Source organism: Schistocerca nitens, unplaced genomic scaffold, assembly GCF_023898315.1.
Source record: "Schistocerca nitens isolate TAMUIC-IGC-003100 unplaced genomic scaffold, iqSchNite1.1 HiC_scaffold_281, whole genome shotgun sequence".
Taxonomy (NCBI): Eukaryota; Metazoa; Arthropoda; class Insecta; order Orthoptera; family Acrididae; genus Schistocerca; species Schistocerca nitens.
Window position 1 is genome coordinate 1 of NW_026045819.1, and position 18,544 is coordinate 18,544.

At 41.9% G+C, this 18,544-nt stretch overlaps 7 non-coding genes across 7 annotated transcripts; all 7 read right to left on the reverse strand.

Annotated features, from left to right (window-relative positions):
- Positions 1 to 944: 944 nt before the first annotated feature.
- Positions 945 to 1,051, reverse strand: LOC126225022 (U6 spliceosomal RNA). Its single transcript, XR_007543618.1, has one exon. It is a non-coding gene; the product is annotated as a U6 spliceosomal RNA (small nuclear RNA).
- A 2,472-nt stretch (positions 1,052 to 3,523) lies between these two features.
- On the reverse strand, positions 3,524 to 3,630 carry LOC126225025 (U6 spliceosomal RNA). Its single transcript, XR_007543620.1, has one exon. It is a non-coding gene; the product is annotated as a U6 spliceosomal RNA (small nuclear RNA).
- A 2,493-nt stretch (positions 3,631 to 6,123) lies between these two features.
- LOC126225021 (U6 spliceosomal RNA) lies at positions 6,124 to 6,230 on the reverse strand. Its single transcript, XR_007543617.1, has one exon. It is a non-coding gene; the product is annotated as a U6 spliceosomal RNA (small nuclear RNA).
- A 2,472-nt stretch (positions 6,231 to 8,702) lies between these two features.
- On the reverse strand, positions 8,703 to 8,809 carry LOC126225024 (U6 spliceosomal RNA). The gene has a single exon (XR_007543619.1). It is a non-coding gene; the product is annotated as a U6 spliceosomal RNA (small nuclear RNA).
- Positions 8,810 to 11,281: 2,472 nt separating this feature from the next.
- LOC126225031 (U6 spliceosomal RNA) lies at positions 11,282 to 11,388 on the reverse strand. The gene has a single exon (XR_007543624.1). It is a non-coding gene; the product is annotated as a U6 spliceosomal RNA (small nuclear RNA).
- A 2,493-nt stretch (positions 11,389 to 13,881) lies between these two features.
- LOC126225032 (U6 spliceosomal RNA) lies at positions 13,882 to 13,988 on the reverse strand. Its single transcript, XR_007543625.1, has one exon. It is a non-coding gene; the product is annotated as a U6 spliceosomal RNA (small nuclear RNA).
- Positions 13,989 to 16,481: 2,493 nt separating this feature from the next.
- On the reverse strand, positions 16,482 to 16,588 carry LOC126225033 (U6 spliceosomal RNA). The gene has a single exon (XR_007543626.1). It is a non-coding gene; the product is annotated as a U6 spliceosomal RNA (small nuclear RNA).
- Positions 16,589 to 18,544: the final 1,956 nt, after the last annotated feature.

The following is an 18,544-nucleotide window of genomic DNA, read 5'->3' on the forward strand; positions in this document are numbered from 1 at the left end:
AGATTTGCTGTAATAGTTGGTTTTTAGGTGAAGGGCAGTGGCTTATTACACAGGCAGATATGCTTCAGTTAAGAATCTGATGAGGTGTCACCTGCAGCCTGTATTATGAGGCTGCAGCTGGACAGCAAGGCCACTAGGAGAGTTACTTGAAACATAATGTTAAATGAACTTCCTGTAAAGGGGTAACTTGCACACTTAATGATTAAAGAGACATCTACCTTCACATGTTTATTTATGCTGCTGAAACAATTATGACATCAGCTACAGCCATGAAGATGAATAAAGTTAAATGTTGTGGGTCTGTGTGCAGAAAGTATGTGATAGTGGCATACAGGCACCAGAAGCTTTGTAGGCGTTAGAGAAAAATAAATATTAGGTAATGCAAGCTAATTTTAGAGCGCTAGAGTGTATTTAAGCAGTAGTCTGAGTGAAAGTATGTGAGTGAGAAAGATTTGGAACATGCAGCTATCTTGTGTAAAGTTGATGTCAGGTTTCCAAATGTTGTGTGTGGCAGTAGGTGTGTGTTATGAAATGACGTGATTGAGACAGTAGGAAGAGATGTTGTGCCAGCAGAGTGTGATACTGAGGAAGAGAAGAGGCTTTTGCCTGTGCTAGGCTTAGTCTTAGACTCGCTGTGATTTGTGTCACGTTTGCGAATGAGCTGAAGGGGTGCTAGTGACATGTACTTGTGTCAGTGTGGTTGTGGTTTTGGTGTGCTTGCTGAGTTGTTATTAGAGTGACATTTTAGATGTGCATTGGTGATGTAAGGGATAGGTTTATTGCCAGTTTTATCATGTTCTGTTGTGAATGAAAGAGAGTGGAGGAGAACTGCGTAAATGGTCAGCATAGTTTGTGACAAGTGGGTGCAGATATGAAGCGAAACTTGTGTAGGTGGCTGAGGGTATTAGCAGCTGATGTGAGACATGAGAGAGTGAGATTGCGAAAAAAATGTGGAACGCTTCACGATTTTGCGTGTCATCCTTGCGCAGGGGCCATGCTAATCTTCTCTGTATCGTTCCAATTTTAGTATATGTACCGCCGAAGCGAGTACATTCGAGGAGCCCTCTGAAATTGTATATATAGTTATGGCGTCGCGTCAAACATGGTTCGGCTTGGACGTAGCTTTACGCAGCTCTGGCGAGGATCACAAGGCCTGCCGAGTGCTAATCTGTGAATTAATTACTGCGAGGTGTCGTTCTTAGTAAGTGGCAGCTCTGTCAACTGTATTATTTGGCAGTATTGGATGTAAAACATAGATCGTAGAGTCGCTTGCTCTCGCAGCATCCACCCAGAGCAGCAGCAGGTTCACACAGCTGCCGCTAGGCGGCAGCAAGACGTGTTGGCACGTATTGTCGCCATGTTCTCACATCGCGAGTTTAGTGTCTCATAGGCATACCTATGAAACACACTTCTCTAATGTGTGGGATAAATGACGCTGATTGGAGCTGGTAGCAGGTCTTGAAGACTCTCAAAACAAGCGAATATTTTTGCGAAACTGTCTTCACTGCTAACACAAATTGCATTACTCTTTCAGTGGTACTTTCTTACGATACTAATCGATTTAATGACAGAGTGCGCATATGCAAGGCAACTTTTAACTCACACATCAAGTACACCACAAGAAGACACAGTCTGTGACCATGTACATTATTGAGTAACTCCTATTCATCCAATGGTGCCAGAAGACAATAGTGACTGCAAAAAGAGACACAGTAGCCTCACGAACCATTAAAACCACCATTCATATTGCACACTTTGAAACACAGCAGTGTAGGCCATTACTAGCGCATGGATGGGTGAATGCGAGTTGTGTGAGATAGTAGTAGGAATGATGGACATAGTTCCGTTTTCAGTACAATACCAGGTGATATATTTGTGTTGATCCAAGATTACACAGGGCAGGTCTACTTGGCAAGAGTGAAACACTGTGATGGAGATGTGTGAATGAGCCTAAAATATTGAGCGGACATGTGGTAAGAGAAACCAGGTTAGCATTGTGTTAGTAGCTGTAGTTATGTTCCTGTGAAATGTCAATCAGATGTAATCCAGTTTGGTGAATGTTGTTATTGCAGGAAGAATTGCTAGTGCAAAACAAAGAGTGATAGGTTTAGTATCTGAAAGCAGTTAATAACTGAGTAGCTACTGGTGTCATGTGACACAAACTGGTTTGTGATGTTGCTGTCTGTTCCAAAATCTTGAAGCTTGCTAGTGTTTTGTGTCTTGACTGCCTCTGTATTTGCTTATGTGCTAGAGCTTCTGTGTATGTGACATGATGAATATTGCATGCAGGGTTTGTCCAATCTTTCTGCTAGACACAGGATGAGAGGTGCATCAGCTGTAATTGTGAACAGCATCGACTTGTATGACATTGATGGGATTCAAAGTGCTGTCAAAATAGTAGAGCCTCACATCTAAATACTATATGTTAATATTAGCATACTGGTCTGCTTTCTAAACACTTCAGTGTTGTGGTATTCATTGGCTGACACTTTTGAATTTAATTTAGGTAACTATATGTAGTGGCAGATTGCCAGACATGTTTGTAAAATACTTTGTGTGTCGCACTAGTGAAATTTGTACATGACATGCTGGTGCACCACAGATTTGCTGTAATAGTTGGTTTTTAGGTGAAGGGCAGTGGCTTATTACACAGGCAGATATGCTTCAGTTAAGAATCTGATGAGGTGTCACCTGCAGCCTGTATTATGAGGCTGCAGCTGGACAGCAAGGCCACTAGGAGAGTTACTTGAAACATAATGTTAAATGAACTTCCTGTAAAGGGGTAACTTGCACACTTAATGATTAAAGAGACATCTACCTTCACATGTTTATTTATGCTGCTGAAACAATTATGGCATCAGCTGCAGCCATGAAGATGAATAAAGTTAAATGTTGTGGGTCTGTGTGCAGAAAGTATGTGATAGTGGCATACAGGCACCAGAAGCTTTGTAGGCGTTAGAGAAAAATAAATATTAGGTAATGCAAGCTAATTTTAGAGCGCTAGAGTGTATTTAAGCAGTAGTCTGAGTGAAAGTATGTGAGTGAGAAAGATTTGGAACATGCAGCTATCTTGTGTAAAGTTGATGTCAGGTTTCCAAATGTTGTGTGTGGCAGTAGGTGTGTGTTATGAAATGACGTGATTGAGACAGTAGGAAGAGATGTTGTGCCAGCAGAGTGTGATACTGAGGAAGAGAAGAGGCTTTTGCCTGTGCTAGGCTTAGTCTTAGACTCGCTGTGATTTGTGTCACGTTTGCGAATGAGCTGAAGGGGTGCTAGTGACATGTACTTTGGTGTGCTTGCTGAGTTGTTATTAGAGTGACATTTTAGATGTGCATTGGTGATGTAAGGGATAGGTTTATTGCCAGTTTTATCATGTTCTGTTGTGAATGAAAGAGAGTGGAGGAGAACTGCGTAAATGGTCAGCATAGTTTGTGACAAGTGGGTGCAGATATGAAGCGAAACTTGTGTAGGTGGCTGAGGGTATTAGCAGCTGATGTGAGACATGAGAGAGTGAGATTGCGAAAAAAGTGTGGAACGCTTCACGATTTTGCGTGTCATCCTTGCGCAGGGGCCATGCTAATCTTCTCTGTATCGTTCCAATTTTAGTATATGTACCGCCGAAGCGAGTACATTCGAGGAGCCCTCTGAAATTGTATATATAGTTATGGCGTCGCGTCAAACATGGTTCGGCTTGGACGTAGCTTTACGCAGCTCTGGCGAGGATCACAAGGCCTGCCGAGTGCTAATCTGTGAATTAATTACTGCGAGGTGTCGTTCTTAGTAAGTGGCAGCTCTGTCAACTGTATTATTTGGCAGTATTGGATGTAAAACTTAGATCGTAGAGTCGCTTGCTCTCGCAGCATCCACCCAGAGCAGCAGCAGGTTCACACAGCTGCCGCTAGGCGGCAGCAAGACGTGTTGGCACGTATTGTCGCCATGTTCTCACATCGCGAGTTTAGTGTCTCATAGGCATACCTATGAAACACACTTCTCTAATGTGTGGGATAAATGACGCTGTTTGGAGCTGGTAGCAGGTCTTGAAGACTCTCAAAACAAGCGAATATTTTTGCGAAACTGTCTTCACTGCTAACACAAATTGCATTACTCTTTCAGTGGTACTTTCTTACGATACTAATCGATTTAATGACAGAGTGCGCATATGCAAGGCAACTTTTAACTCACACATCAAGTACACCACAAGAAGACACAGTCTGTGACCATGTACATTATTGAGTAACTCCTATTCATCCAATGGTGCCAGAAGACAATAGTGACTGCAAAAAGAGACACAGTAGCCTCACGAACCATTAAAACCACCATTCATATTGCACACTTTGAAACACAGCAGTGTAGGCCATTACTAGCGCATGGATGGGTGAATGCGAGTTGTGTGAGATAGTAGTAGGAATGATGGACATAGTTCCGTTTTCAGTACAATACCAGGTGATATATTTGTGTTGATCCAAGATTACACAGGGCAGGTCTACTTGGCAAGAGTGAAACACTGTGATGGAGATGTGTGAATGAGCCTAAAATATTGAGCGGACATGTGGTAAGAGAAACCAGGTTAGCATTGTGTTAGTAGCTGTAGTTATGTTCCTGTGAAATGTCAATCAGATGTAATCCAGTTTGGTGAATGTTGTTATTGCAGGAAGAATTGCTAGTGCAAAACAAAGAGTGATAGGTTTAGTATCTGAAAGCAGTTAATAACTGAGTAGCTACTGGTGTCATGTGACACAAACTGGTTTGTGATGTTGCTGTCTGTTCCAAAATCTTGAAGCTTGCTAGTGTTTTGTGTCTTGACTGCCTCTGTATTTGCTTATGTGCTAGAGCTTCTGTGTATGTGACATGATGAATATTGCATGCAGGGTTTGTCCAATCTTTCTGCTAGACACAGGATGAGAGGTGCATCAGCTGTAATTGTGAACAGCATCGACTTGTATGACATTGATGGGATTCAAAGTGCTGTCAAAATAGTAGAGCCTCACATCTAAATACTATATGTTAATATTAGCATACTGGTCTGCTTTCAAAACACTTCAGTGTTGTGGTATTCATTGGCTGACACTTTTGAATTTAATTTAGGTAAGTACATGTAGTGGCAGATTGCCAGACATGTTTGTAAAATACTTTGTGTGTCACACTAGTGAAATTTGTACATGACATGCTGGTGCACCACAGATTTGCTGTAATAGTTGGTTTTTAGGTGAAGGGCAGTGGCTTATTACACAGGCAGATATGCTTGAGTTAAGAATCTGATGAGGTGTCACCTGCAGCCTGTATTATGAGGCTGCAGCTGGACAGCAAGGCCACTAGGAGAGTTACTTGAAACATAATGTTAAATGAACTTCCTGTAAAGGGGTAACTTGCACACTTAATGATTAAAGAGACATCTACCTTCACATGTTTATTTATGCTGCTGAAACAATTATGGCATCAGCTGCAGCCATGAAGATGAATAAAGTTAAATGTTGTGGGTCTGTGTGCAGAAAGTATGTGATAGTGGCATACAGGCACCAGAAGCTTTGTAGGCGTTAGAGAAAAATAAATATTAGGTAATGCAAGCTAATTTTAGAGCGCTAGAGTGTATTTAAGCAGTAGTCTGAGTGAAAGTATGTGAGTGAGAAAGATTTGGAACATGCAGCTATCTTGTGTAAAGTTGATGTCAGGTTTCCAAATGTTGTGTGTGGCAGTAGGTGTGTGTTATGAAATGACGTGATTGAGACAGTAGGAAGAGATGTTGTGCCAGCAGAGTGTGATACTGAGGAAGAGAAGAGGCTTTTGCCTGTGCTAGGCTTAGTCTTAGACTCGCTGTGATTTGTGTCACGTTTGCGAATGAGCTGAAGGGGTGCTAGTGACATGTACTTGTGTCAGTGTGGTTGTGGTTTTGGTGTGCTTGCTGAGTTGTTATTAGAGTGACATTTTAGATGTGCATTGGTGATGTAAGGGATAGGTTTATTGCCAGTTTTATCATGTTCTGTTGTGAATGAAAGAGAGTGGAGGAGAACTGCGTAAATGGTCAGCATAGTTTGTGACAAGTGGGTGCAGATATGAAGCGAAACTTGTGTAGGTGGCTGAGGGTATTAGCAGCTGATGTGAGACATGAGAGAGTGAGATTGCGAAAAAAATGTGGAACGCTTCACGATTTTGCGTGTCATCCTTGCGCAGGGGCCATGCTAATCTTCTCTGTATCGTTACAATTTTAGTATATGTACCGCCGAAGCGAGTACATTCGAGGAGCCCTCTGAAATTGTATATATAGTTATGGCGTCGCGTCAAACATGGTTCGGCTTGGACGTAGCTTTACGCAGCTCTGGCGAGGATCACAAGGCCTGCCGAGTGCTAATCTGTGAATTAATTACTGCGAGGTGTCGTTCTTAGTAAGTGGCAGCTCTGTCAACTGTATTATTTGGCAGTATTGGATGTAAAACTTAGATCGTAGAGTCGCTTGCTCTCGCAGCATCCACCCAGAGCAGCAGCAGGTTCACACAGCTGCCGCTAGGCGGCAGCAAGACGTGTTGGCACGTATTGTCGCCATGTTCTCACATCGCGAGTTTAGTGTCTCATAGGCATACCTATGAAACACACTTCTCTAATGTGTGGGATAAATGACGCTGATTGGAGCTGGTAGCAGGTCTTGAAGACTCTCAAAGCAAGCGAATATTTTTGCGAAACTGTCTTCACTGCTAACACAAATTGCATTACTCTTTCAGTGGTACTTTCTTACGATACTAATCGATTTAATGACAGAGTGCGCATATGCAAGGCAACTTTTAACTCACACATCAAGTACACCACAAGAAGACACAGTCTGTGACCATGTACATTATTGAGTAACTCCTATTCATCCAATGGTGCCAGAAGACAATAGTGACTGCAAAAAGAGACACAGTAGCCTCACGAACCATTAAAACCACCATTCATATTGCACACTTTGAAACACAGCAGTGTAGGCCATTACTAGCGCATGGATGGGTGAATGCGAGTTGTGTGAGATAGTAGTAGGAATGATGGACATAGTTCCGTTTTCAGTACAATACCAGGTGATATATTTGTGTTGATCCAAGATTACACAGGGCAGGTCTACTTGGCAAGAGTGAAACACTGTGATGGAGATGTGTGAATGAGCCTAAAATATTGAGCGGACATGTGGTAAGAGAAACCAGGTTAGCATTGTGTTAGTAGCTGTAGTTATGTTCCTGTGAAATGTCAATCAGATGTAATCCAGTTTGGTGAATGTTGTTATTGCAGGAAGAATTGCTAGTGCAAAACAAAGAGTGATAGGTTTAGTATCTGAAAGCAGTTAATAACTGAGTAGCTACTGGTGTCATGTGACACAAACTGGTTTGTGATGTTGCTGTCTGTTCCAAAATCTTGAAGCTTGCTAGTGTTTTGTGTCTTGACTGCCTCTGTATTTGCTTATGTGCTAGAGCTTCTGTGTATGTGACATGATGAATATTGCATGCAGGGTTTGTCCAATCTTTCTGCTAGACACAGGATGAGAGGTGCATCAGCTGTAATTGTGAACAGCATCGACTTGTATGACATTGATGGGATTCAAAGTGCTGTCAAAATAGTAGAGCCTCACATCTAAATACTATATGTTAATATTAGCATACTGGTCTGCTTTCTAAACACTTCAGTGTTGTGGTATTCATTGGCTGACACTTTTGAATTTAATTTAGGTAACTATATGTAGTGGCAGATTGCCAGACATGTTTGTAAAATACTTTGTGTGTCGCACTAGTGAAATTTGTACATGACATGCTGGTGCACCACAGATTTGCTGTAATAGTTGGTTTTTAGGTGAAGGGCAGTGGCTTATTACACAGGCAGATATGCTTCAGTTAAGAATCTGATGAGGTGTCACCTGCAGCCTGTATTATGAGGCTGCAGCTGGACAGCAAGGCCACTAGGAGAGTTACTTGAAACATAATGTTAAATGAACTTCCTGTAAAGGGGTAACTTGCACACTTAATGATTAAAGAGACATCTACCTTCACATGTTTATTTATGCTGCTGAAACAATTATGGCATCAGCTGCAGCCATGAAGATGAATAAAGTTAAAGTTTGTGGGTCTGTGTGCAGAAAGTATGTGATAGTGGCATACAGGCACCAGAAGCTTTGTAGGCGTTAGAGAAAAATAAATATTAGGTAATGCAAGCTAATTTTAGAGCGCTAGAGTGTATTTAAGCAGTAGTCTGAGTGAAAGTATGTGAGTGAGAAAGATTTGGAACATGCAGCTATCTTGTGTAAAGTTGATGTCAGGTTTCCAAATGTTGTGTGTGGCAGTAGGTGTGTGTTATGAAATGACGTGATTGAGACAGTAGGAAGAGATGTTGTGCCAGCAGAGTGTGATACTGAGGAAGAGAAGAGGCTTTTGCCTGTGCTAGGCTTAGTCTTAGACTCGCTGTGATTTGTGTCACGTTTGCGAATGAGCTGAAGGGGTGCTAGTGACATGTACTTTGGTGTGCTTGCTGAGTTGTTATTAGAGTGACATTTTAGATGTGCATTGGTGATGTAAGGGATAGGTTTATTGCCAGTTTTATCATGTTCTGTTGTGAATGAAAGAGAGTGGAGGAGAACTGCGTAAATGGTCAGCATAGTTTGTGACAAGTGGGTGCAGATATGAAGCGAAACTTGTGTAGGTGGCTGAGGGTATTAGCAGCTGATGTGAGACATGAGAGAGTGAGATTGCGAAAAAAATGTGGAACGCTTCACGATTTTGCGTGTCATCCTTGCGCAGGGGCCATGCTAATCTTCTCTGTATCGTTACAATTTTAGTATATGTACCGCCGAAGCGAGTACATTCGAGGAGCCCTCTGAAATTGTATATATAGTTATGGCGTCGCGTCAAACATGGTTCGGCTTGGACGTAGCTTTACGCAGCTCTGGCGAGGATCACAAGGCCTGCCGAGTGCTAATCTGTGAATTAATTACTGCGAGGTGTCGTTCTTAGTAAGTGGCAGCTCTGTCAACTGTATTATTTGGCAGTATTGGATGTAAAACATAGATCGTAGAGTCGCATGCTCTCGCAGCATCCACCCAGAGCAGCAGCAGGTTCACACAGCTGCCGCTAGGCGGCAGCAAGACGTGTTGGCACGTATTGTCGCCATGTTCTCACATCGCGAGTTTAGTGTCTCATAGGCATACCTATAAAACACACTTCTCTAATGTGTGGGATAAATGACGCTGATTGGAGCTGGTAGCAGGTCTTGAAGACTCTCAAAACAAGCGAATATTTTTGCGAAACTGTCTTCACTGCTAACACAAATTGCATTACTCTTTCAGTGGTACTTTCTTACGATACTAATCGATTTAATGACAGAGTGCGCATATGCAAGGCAACTTTTAACTCACACATCAAGTACACCACAAGAAGACACAGTCTGTGACCATGTACATTATTGAGTAACTCCTATTCATCCAATGGTGCCAGAAGACAATAGTGACTGCAAAAAGAGACACAGTAGCCTCACGAACCATTAAAACCACCATTCATATTGCACACTTTGAAACACAGCAGTGTAGGCCATTACTAGCGCATGGATGGGTGAATGCGAGTTGTGTGAGATAGTAGTAGGAATGATGGACATAGTTCCGTTTTCAGTACAATACCAGGTGATATATTTGTGTTGATCCAAGATTACACAGGGCAGGTCTACTTGGCAAGAGTGAAACACTGTGATGGAGATGTGTGAATGAGCCTAAAATATTGAGCGGACATGTGGTAAGAGAAACCAGGTTAGCATTGTGTTAGTAGCTGTAGTTATGTTCCTGTGAAATGTCAATCAGATGTAATCCAGTTTGGTGAATGTTGTTATTGCAGGAAGAATTGCTAGTGCAAAACAAAGAGTGATAGGTTTAGTATCTGAAAGCAGTTAATAACTGAGTAGCTACTGGTGTCATGTGACACAAACTGGTTTGTGATGTTGCTGTCTGTTCCAAAATCTTGAAGCTTGCTAGTGTTTTGTGTCTTGACTGCCTCTGTATTTGCTTATGTGCTAGAGCTTCTGTGTATGTGACATGATGAATATTGCATGCAGGGTTTGTCCAATCTTTCTGCTAGACACAGGATGAGAGGTGCATCAGCTGTAATTGTGAACAGCATCGACTTGTATGACATTGATGGGATTCAAAGTGCTGTCAAAATAGTAGAGCCTCACATCTAAATACTATATGTTAATATTAGCATACTGGTCTGCTTTCTAAACACTTCAGTGTTGTGGTATTCATTGGCTGACACTTTTGAATTTAATTTAGGTAACTATATGTAGTGGCAGATTGCCAGACATGTTTGTAAAATACTTTGTGTGTCGCACTAGTGAAATTTGTACATGACATGCTGGTGCACCACAGATTTGCTGTAATAGTTGGTTTTTAGGTGAAGGGCAGTGGCTTATTACACAGGCAGATATGCTTCAGTTAAGAATCTGATGAGGTGTCACCTGCAGCCTGTATTATGAGGCTGCAGCTGGACAGCAAGGCCACTAGGAGAGTTACTTGAAACATAATGTTAAATGAACTTCCTGTAAAGGGGTAACTTGCACACTTAATGATTAAAGAGACATCTACCTTCACATGTTTATTTATGCTGCTGAAACAATTATGGCATCAGCTGCAGCCATGAAGATGAATAAAGTTAAATGTTGTGGGTCTGTGTGCAGAAAGTATGTGATAGTGGCATACAGGCACCAGAAGCTTTGTAGGCGTTAGAGAAAAATAAATATTAGGTAATGCAAGCTAATTTTAGAGCGCTAGAGTGTATTTAAGCAGTAGTCTGAGTGAAAGTATGTGAGTGAGAAAGATTTGGAACATGCAGCTATCTTGTGTAAAGTTGATGTCAGGTTTCCAAATGTTGTGTGTGGCAGTAGGTGTGTGTTATGAAATGACGTGATTGAGACAGTAGGAAGAGATGTTGTGCCAGCAGAGTGTGATACTGAGGAAGAGAAGAGGCTTTTGCCTGTGCTAGGCTTAGTCTTAGACTCGCTGTGATTTGTGTCACGTTTGCGAATGAGCTGAAGGGGTGCTAGTGACATGTACTTTGGTGTGCTTGCTGAGTTGTTATTAGAGTGACATTTTAGATGTGCATTGGTGATGTAAGGGATAGGTTTATTGCCAGTTTTATCATGTTCTGTTGTGAATGAAAGAGAGTGGAGGAGAACTGCGTAAATGGTCAGCATAGTTTGTGACAAGTGGGTGCAGATATGAAGCGAAACTTGTGTAGGTGGCTGAGGGTATTAGCAGCTGATGTGAGACATGAGAGAGTGAGATTGCGAAAAAAATGTGGAACGCTTCACGATTTTGCGTGTCATCCTTGCGCAGGGGCCATGCTAATCTTCTCTGTATCGTTCCAATTTTAGTATATGTACCGCCGAAGCGAGTACATTCGAGGTGCCCTCTGAAATTGTATATATAGTTATGGCGTCGCGTCAAACATGGTTCGGCTTGGACGTAGCTTTACGCAGCTCTGGCGAGGATCACAAGGCCTGCCGAGTGCTAATCTGTGAATTAATTACTGCGAGGTGTCGTTCTTAGTAAGTGGCAGCTCTGTCAACTGTATTATTTGGCAGTATTGGATGTAAAACTTAGATCGTAGAGTCGCTTGCTCTCGCAGCATCCACCCAGAGCAGCAGCAGGTTCACACAGCTGCCGCTAGGCGGCAGCAAGACGTGTTGGCACGTATTGTCGCCATGTTCTCACATCGCGAGTTTAGTGTCTCATAGGCATACCTATGAAACACACTTCTCTAATGTGTGGGATAAATGACGCTGATTGGAGCTGGTAGCAGGTCTTGAAGACTCTCAAAACAAGCGAATATTTTTGCGAAACTGTCTTCACTGCTAACACAAATTGCATTACTCTTTCAGTGGTACTTTCTTACGATACTAATCGATTTAATGACAGAGTGCGCATATGCAAGGCAACTTTTAACTCACACATCAAGTACACCACAAGAAGACACAGTCTGTGACCATGTACATTATTGAGTAACTCCTATTCATCCAATGGTGCCAGAAGACAATAGTGACTGCAAAAAGAGACACAGTAGCCTCACGAACCATTAAAACCACCATTCATATTGCACACTTTGAAACACAGCAGTGTAGGCCATTACTAGCGCATGGATGGGTGAATGCGAGTTGTGTGAGATAGTAGTAGGAATGATGGGCATAGTTCCGTTTTCAGTACAATACCAGGTGATATATTTGTGTTGATCCAAGATTACACAGGGCAGGTCTACTTGGCAAGAGTGAAACACTGTGATGGAGATGTGTGAATGAGCCTAAAATATTGAGCGGACATGTGGTAAGAGAAACCAGGTTAGCATTGTGTTAGTAGCTGTAGTTATGTTCCTGTGAAATGTCAATCAGATGTAATCCAGTTTGGTGAATGTTGTTATTGCAGGAAGAATTGCTAGTGCAAAACAAAGAGTGATAGGTTTAGTATCTGAAAGCAGTTAATAACTGAGTAGCTACTGGTGTCATGTGACACAAACTGGTTTGTGATGTTGCTGTCTGTTCCAAAATCTTGAAGCTTGCTAGTGTTTTGTGTCTTGACTGCCTCTGTATTTGCTTATGTGCTAGAGCTTCTGTGTATGTGACATGATGAATATTGCATGCAGGGTTTGTCCAATCTTTCTGCTAGACACAGGATGAGAGGTGCATCAGCTGTAATTGTGAACAGCATCGACTTGTATGACATTGATGGGATTCAAAGTGCTGTCAAAATAGTAGAGCCTCACATCTAAATACTATATGTTAATATTAGCATACTGGTCTGCTTTCTAAACACTTCAGTGTTGTGGTATTCATTGGCTGACACTTTTGAATTTAATTTAGGTAACTATATGTAGTGGCAGATTGCCAGACATGTTTGTAAAATACTTTGTGTGTCGCACTAGTGAAATTTGTACATGACATGCTGGTGCACCACAGATTTGCTGTAATAGTTGGTTTTTAGGTGAAGGGCAGTGGCTTATTACACAGGCAGATATGCTTCAGTTAAGAATCTGATGAGGTGTCACCTGCAGTCTGTATTATGAGTCTGCAGCTGGACAGCAAGGCCACTAGGAGAGTTACTTGAAACATAATGTTAAATGAACTTCCTGTAAAGGGGTAACTTGCACACTTAATGATTAAAGAGACATCTACCTTCACATGTTTATTTATGCTGCTGAAACAATTATGGCATCAGCTGCAGCCATGAAGATGAATAAAGTTAAAGTTTGTGGGTCTGTGTGCAGAAAGTATGTGATAGTGGCATACAGGCACCAGAAGCTTTGTAGGCGTTAGAGAAAAATAAATATTAGGTAATGCAAGCTAATTTTAGAGCGCTAGAGTGTATTTAAGCAGTAGTCTGAGTGAAGGTATGTGAGTGAGAAAGATTTGGAACATGCAGCTATCTTGTGTAAAGTTGATGTCAGGTTTCCAAATGTTGTGTGTGGCAGTAGGTGTGTGTTATGAAATGACGTGATTGAGACAGTAGGAAGAGATGTTGTGCCAGCAGAGTGTGATACTGAGGAAGAGAAGAGGCTTTTGCCTGTGCTAGGCTTAGTCTTAGACTCGCTGTGATTTGTGTCACGTTTGCAAATGAGCTGAAGGGGTGCTAGTGACAGGTACTTGTGTCAGTGTGGTTGTGGTTTTGGTGTGCTTGCTGAGTTGTTATTAGAGTGACATTTTAGATGTGCATTGGTGATGTAAGGGATAGGTTTATTGCCAGTTTTATCATGTTCTGTTGTGAATGAAAGAGAGTGGAGGAGAACTGCGTAAATGGTCAGCATAGTTTGTGACAAGTGGGTGCAGATATGAAGCGAAACTTGTGTAGGTGGCTGAGGGTATTAGCAGCTGATGTGAGACATGAGAGAGTGAGATTGCGAAAAAAATGTGGAACGCTTCACGATTTTGCGTGTCATCCTTGCGCAGGGGCCATGCTAATCTTCTCTGTATCGTTCCAATTTTAGTATATGTACCGCCGAAGCGAGTACATTCGAGGAGCCCTCTGAAATTGTATATATAGTTATGGCGTCGCGTCAAACATGGTTCGGCTTGGACGTAGCTTTACGCAGCTCTGGCGAGGATCACAAGGCCTGCCGAGTGCTAATCTGTGAATTAATTACTGCGAGGTGTCGTTCTTAGTAAGTGGCAGCTCTGTCAACTGTATTATTTGGCAGTATTGGATGTAAAACTTAGATCGTAGAGTCGCATGCTCTCGCAGCATCCACCCAGAGCAGCAGCAGGTTCACACAGCTGCCGCTAGGCGGCAGCAAGACGTGTTGGCACGTATTGTCGCCATGTTCTCACATCGCGAGTTTAGTGTCTCATAGGCATACCTATGAAACACACTTCTCTAATGTGTGGGATAAATGACGCTGATTGGAGCTGGTAGCAGGTCTTGAAGACTCTCAAAACAAGCGAATATTTTTGCGAAACTGTCTTCACTGCTAACACAAATTGCATTACTCTTTCAGTGGTACTTTCTTACGATACTAATCGATTTAATGACAGAGTGCGCATATGCAAGGCAACTTTTAACTCACACATCAAGTACACCACAAGAAGACACAGTCTGTGACCATGTACATTATTGAGTAACTCCTATTCATCCAATGGTGCCAGAAGACAATAGTGACTGCAAAAAGAGACACAGTAGCCTCACGAACCATTAAAACCACCATTCATATTGCACACTTTGAAACACAGCAGTGTAGGCCATTACTAGCGCATGGATGGGTGAATGCGAGTTGTGTGAGATAGTAGTAGGAATGATGGACATAGTTCCGTTTTCAGTACAATACCAGGTGATATATTTGTGTTGATCCAAGATTACACAGGGCAGGTCTACTTGGCAAGAGTGAAACACTGTGATGGAGATGTGTGAATGAGCCTAAAATATTGAGCGGACATGTGGTAAGAGAAACCAGGTTAGCATTGTGTTAGTAGCTGTAGTTATGTTCCTGTGAAATGTCAGTCAGATGTAATCCAGTTTGGTGAATGTTGTTATTGCAGGAAGAATTGCTAGTGCAAAACAAAGAGTGATAGGTTTAGTATCTGAAAGCAGTTAATAACTGAGTAGCTACTGGTGTCATGTGACACAAACTGGTTTGTGATGTTGCTGTCTGTTCCAAAATCTTGAAGCTTGCTAGTGTTTTGTGTCTTGACTGCCTCTGTATTTGCTTATGTGCTAGAGCTTCTGTGTATGTGACATGATGAATATTGCATGCAGGGTTTGTCCAATCTTTCTGCTAGACACAGGATGAGAGGTGCATCAGCTGTAATTGTGAACAGCATCGACTTGTATGACATTGATGGGATTCAAAGTGCTGTCAAAATAGTAGAGCCTCACATCTAAATACTATATGTTAATATTAGCATACTGGTCTGCTTTCTAAACACTTCAGTGTTGTGGTATTCATTGGCTGACACTTTTGAATTTAATTTAGGTAACTATATGTAGTGGCAGATTGCCAGACATGTTTGTAAAATACTTTGTGTGTCGCACTAGTGAAATTTGTACATGACATGCTGGTGCACCACAGATTTGCTGTAATAGTTGGTTTTTAGGTGAAGGGCAGTGGCTTATTACACAGGCAGATATGCTTCAGTTAAGAATCTGATGAGGTGTCACCTGCAGTCTGTATTATGAGGCTGCAGCTGGACAGCAAGGCCACTAGGAGAGTTACTTGAAACATAATGTTAAATGAACTTCCTGTAAAGGGGTAACTTGCACACTTAATGATTAAAGAGACATCTACCTTCACATGTTTATTTATGCTGCTGAAACAATTATGGCATCAGCTGCAGCCATGAAGATGAATAAAGTTAAAGTTTGTGGGTCTGTGTGCAGAAAGTATGTGATAGTGGCATACAGGCACCAGAAGCTTTGTAGGCGTTAGAGAAAAATAAATATTAGGTAATGCAAGCTAATTTTAGAGCGCTAGAGTGTATTTAAGCAGTAGTCTGAGTGAAGGTATGTGAGTGAGAAAGATTTGGAACATGCAGCTATCTTGTGTAAAGTTGATGTCAGGTTTCCAAATGTTGTGTGTGGCAGTAGGTGTGTGTTATGAAATGACGTGATTGAGACAGTAGGAAGAGATGTTGTGCCAGCAGAGTGTGATACTGAGGAAGAGAAGAGGCTTTTGCCTGTGCTAGGCTTAGTCTTAGACTCGCTGTGATTTGTGTCACGTTTGCAAATGAGCTGAAGGGGTGCTAGTGACAGGTACTTGTGTCAGTGTGGTTGTGGTTTTGGTGTGCTTGCTGAGTTGTTATTAGAGTGACATTTTAGATGTGCATTGGTGATGTAAGGGATAGGTTTATTGCCAGTTTTATCATGTTCTGTTGTGAATGAAAGAGAGTGGAGGAGAACTGCGTAAATGGTCAGCATAGTTTGTGACAAGTGGGTGCAGATATGAAGCGAAACTTGTGTAGGTGGCTGAGGGTATTAGCAGCTGATGTGAGACATGAGAGAGTGAGATTGCGAAAAAAATGTGGAACGCTTCACGATTTTGCGTGTCATCCTTGCGCAGGGGCCATGCTAATCTTCTCTGTATCGTTCCAATTTTAGTATATGTACCGCCGAAGCGAGTACATTCGAGGAGCCCTCTGAAATTGTATATATAGTTATGGCGTCGCGTCAAACATGGTTCGGCTTGGACGTAGCTTTACGCAGCTCTGGCGAGGATCACAAGGCCTGCCGAGTGCTAATCTGTGAATTAATTACTGCGAGGTGTCGTTCTTAGTAAGTGGCAGCTCTGTCAACTGTATTATTTGGCAGTATTGGATGTAAAACATAGATCGTAGAGTCGCATGCTCTCGCAGCATCCACCCAGAGCAGCAGCAGGTTCACACAGCTGCCGCTAGGCGGCAGCAAGACGTGTTGGCACGTATTGTCGCCATGTTCTCACATCGCGAGTTTAGTGTCTCATAGGCATACCTATGAAACACACTTCTCTAATGTGTGGGATAAATGACGCTGATTGGAGCTGGTAGCAGGTCTTGAAGACTCTCAAAACAAGCGAATATTTTTGCGAAACTGTCTTCACTGCTAACACAAATTGCATTACTCTTTCAGTGGTACTTTCTTACGATACTAATCGATTTAATGACAGAGTGCGCATATGCAAGGCAACTTTTAACTCACACATCAAGTACACCACAAGAAGACACAGTCTGTGACCATGTACATTATTGAGTAACTCCTATTCATCCAATGGTGCCAGAAGACAATAGTGACTGCAAAAAGAGACACAGTAGCCTCACGAACCATTAAAACCACCATTCATATTGCACACTTTGAAACACAGCAGTGTAGGCCATTACTAGCGCATGGATGGGTGAATGCGAGTTGTGTGAGATAGTAGTAGGAATGATGGACATAGTTCCGTTTTCAGTACAATACCAGGTGATATATTTGTGTTGATCCAAGATTACACAGGGCAGGTCTACTTGGCAAGAGTGAAACACTGTGATGGAGATGTGTGAATGAGCCTAAAATATTGAGCGGACATGTGGTAAGAGAAACCAGGTTAGCATTGTGTTAGTAGCTGTAGTTATGTTCCTGTGAAATGTCAATCAGATGTAATCCAGTTTGGTGAATGTTGTTATTGCAGGAAGAATTGCTAGTGCAAAACAAAGAGTGATAGGTTTAGTATCTGAAAGCAGTTAATAACTGAGTAGCTACTGGTGTCATGTGACACAAACTGGTTTGTGATGTTGCTGTCTGTTCCAAAATCTTGAAGCTTGCTAGTGTTTTGTGTCTTGACTGCCTCTGTATTTGCTTATGTGCTAGAGCTTCTGTGTATGTGACATGATGAATATTGCATGCAGGGTTTGTCCAATCTTTCTGCTAGACACAGGATGAGAGGTGCATCAGCTGTAATTGTGAACAGCATCGACTTGTATGACATTGATGGGATTCAAAGTGCTGTCAAAATAGTAGAGCCTCACATCTAAATACTATATGTTAATATTAGCATACTGGTCTGCTTTCTAAACACTTCAGTGTTGTGGTATTCATTGGCTGACACTTTTGAATTTAATTTAGGTAACTATATGTAGTGGCAGATTGCCAGACATGTTTGTAAAATACTTTGTGTGTCGCACTAGTGAAATTTGTACATGACATGCTGGTGCACCACAGATTTGCTGTAATAGTTGGTTTTTAGGTGAAGGGCAGTGGCTTATTACACAGGCAGATATGCTTCAGTTAAGAATCTGATGAGGTGTCACCTGCAGCCTGTATTATGAGGCTGCAGCTGGACAGCAAGGCCTCTAGGAGAGTTACTTGAAACATAATGTTAAATGAACTTCCTGTAAAGGGGTAACTTGCACACTTAATGATTAAAGAGACATCTACCTTCACATGTTTATTTATGCTGCTGAAACAATTATGGCATCAGCTGCAGCCATGAAGATGAATAAAGTTAAATGTTGTGGGTCTGTGTGCAGAAAGTATGTGATAGTGGCATACAGGCACCAGAAGCTTTGTAGGCGTTAGAGAAAAATAAATATTAGGTAATGCAAGCTAATTTTAGAGCGCTAGAGT